This window comes from Perognathus longimembris, chromosome 5, assembly GCF_023159225.1.
Source record: "Perognathus longimembris pacificus isolate PPM17 chromosome 5, ASM2315922v1, whole genome shotgun sequence".
In the NCBI taxonomy this organism is placed as follows: Eukaryota; Metazoa; Chordata; class Mammalia; order Rodentia; family Heteromyidae; genus Perognathus; species Perognathus longimembris.
Genome location: NC_063165.1, coordinates 67,536,701 through 67,539,424, shown reverse-complemented (window position 1 = coordinate 67,539,424; position 2,724 = coordinate 67,536,701).

Sequence of the window (2,724 nt, the reverse complement as noted above, 5' to 3'; positions counted from 1 at the left end):
CAATAAAAAACAATTTTAGCCAAGCACAGTGGCTCATGCCTGTAATCCTAGCTACTCAGGAGGCTGAGATCTGAGTTCAAGCCCCAAGACAACACACACACACACACACACACACACACACACACACACACTCTCTCGTTCGCTCTCATACACACACACGAAATAGGATCTTTCTCTGTGGCCCAGTGTGACCTCAAACACAAGATTCTCTTGCCTGCACCTGGATTTACACGTATGCTCCACCACATCCAGTTCTAGGAACCCAAGTTTTAGTAGTAATGATTTCAGATTCATTCTTTTTTTTGATTTAGTTAAATAACAACTAAACTAATGTATCCATTTTTAACATAATGGCACTTTGATATTTAGGAGAATGTAACATTACCAAAAGAAGGCTGCAGACACAAAAAACGTTTGGAAGCTTCAACTTCACATTGGAGGCTTCAGCAAGGAGGTGTAACCAATCCTTTTTAACCCCCTTAATTGGAGCAAGTCTATTTTATGTTTTGTTCACTCAATGAACTGAAATCCTGTGTTGCAATGCACTAGTTAAGAGAAAAAAATTAATGTTCTTTTATGATGGCCCAAAAAGTATTCAGCACAGCAAGATGCATGTGTTATTATATTAAGCATATAAGATAATAAAATATCACCGAATTTAAGAACTCTTCCCAGTCTTGCTCTTCCTAGCAAGAAATTTGGCCTGTGACTGCACTTACTGTTTGTATCAGAAATGTTATTGTCTGTTTTTTTTTTATAACTTTGCAGTCTGTAATATCATACTGCTAATTAAACATCAACTAAAAAAACTAACTTGGACTTGTGTACAAACAATCCTTACAGTATTATGTAAACAAGATTATGACAGTATTTTGGCCACTAGTTTTGAAAAGCCATTGAGTGTTGTTAATAATAAAAAATTAATTTTTATTTGAATGCTTTTCAATAATGACTGCAAATACTTGATTGAAACCCTGAAACTATATGCCTGAAAAGCCAACTTTTCTGCCCTCATAAATTAATGAACATTAAATAAATGTTAACCTTAAAACATAATTAAATACTTATATTTTAGGTAGACATGTACATACATGTGTGAATGTTTGTATATGTATAAATACACAAGCTTTTTCCCCCAAGTCAGTTGAAGACCAGCACCTAACAATGATGTTAGGCTAGAAGTAACTTGCTTGTCATTAAAGATTGCAAAAGATGAGTCTGGGCCTCTCTGTGATCAGAAATAGAATCCAGGTTGTCACTATGAATTTTAAAAAACTGCAGAAATTAAAACAAGACACTGAAGCATTTCAAATTAACAATATTTGTTAGGAGAAAAAACACCTTGAGAATTGTGTATTACATAAAAGTCAAAATACATACATACATATATAAATGCAAATCATACATGAAGAAGACAATCCAACAAAAAAATTTTAAAGGTCTTGTTTCCACATTTTGGAGTTCATTTCAATGTATTGTGTAAATATAAAGAGGGTCTCTATAGAGAAAACATGAACTGTTTGTTTTAATAAGATTTGTTCTAGTTCCATCCATTTCACTGCAACTAATGTAATTTTATTCCTTCTCTTGGCTGTGTAAAGTTCCCTTGAGTATAGGTACCACATTTTTTGGCTCTACTCCTGTTGTAGGGCATCTGAGCTGTTACCGTATCTTAGCTAATATGAATACTGTGGTAATGACATGGTGTCTTTATGATATCCTGGCTCATGATGTTCTGGGTAGACGTCCAGGAGCCGTATGGATGGGTCATAAGTAAGATACATGTTGTCTGTTCGGAGTGTAACTACTTTGCATTCCCACCAGCAATGCAATAGGGTTCCTTTTTCCCCACATCCCCACCATTTATTGTTTGGATTCACAATGTTGGCCAATCTAATAGGTGAGATGGAATCTCAGAGTTGTTTTCATTTGTATTTCCTTGATGGCCAGAGATGATGATCATTTCCTCATGTATTTCTTCACCATTCCTACCTATTTTGCCAAAGTAGCTGATCAGTTCTAGGAGCTTGGGGATTGAGTCTTTAGGGTCCTTTAAATATATCATGTCGTCTGCAAATAGGAATAGTTTGACTTTGTCTTTCCCTATGTGAATCCCTTTTATAACCTTCTCATATCTTATTACTCTGGCCAGGAATTCCAGAACTATATTGAAGGGGAATGGAAAGAGTGGACATCCTTCCCTTATTCCTTAATTTAGAGGAATGGCACGATGTTTGCTGTTGGTCTGTCATATATAGCCTTTATTGTTTTCTTAGAGAAAACAAATGGTTGATTTTTTGTTTTTAATCCAATCTGCTGCTCTCCTGAGTCCATTCACTTTTAAGATTGCTATGGAAAAATGTGTCATGTTGCCAGCCATTTTCTTGTTTTCCTGTAGTTTGCTTCTTTCCACTTCCTGTGTTAAATAGTCTTCTCGTGATTTTTCTCTAATTTATTTCCTTGACCTTGTTTTCTTCAGATGTATGCTTTCCTTTACAAATAATTTTGTAGGGGCTGGGATATGGCCTAGTGGCAAGAGAGCTTGCCTCATATACATGAGGCCCTGGGTTCAATTCCCCAGCACCACATATACAGAAAACAGCCAGAAGTGGTGCTGTTGTTCAAGTGGCAGAGTGCTAGCCTTGAGCAAAAGGAAGCCAGGGACAGTGCTCAGGCCGTGAGTCCAAGGCTCAGGACTGGCCAAAAAAAAAAAAAAAGGCTGGG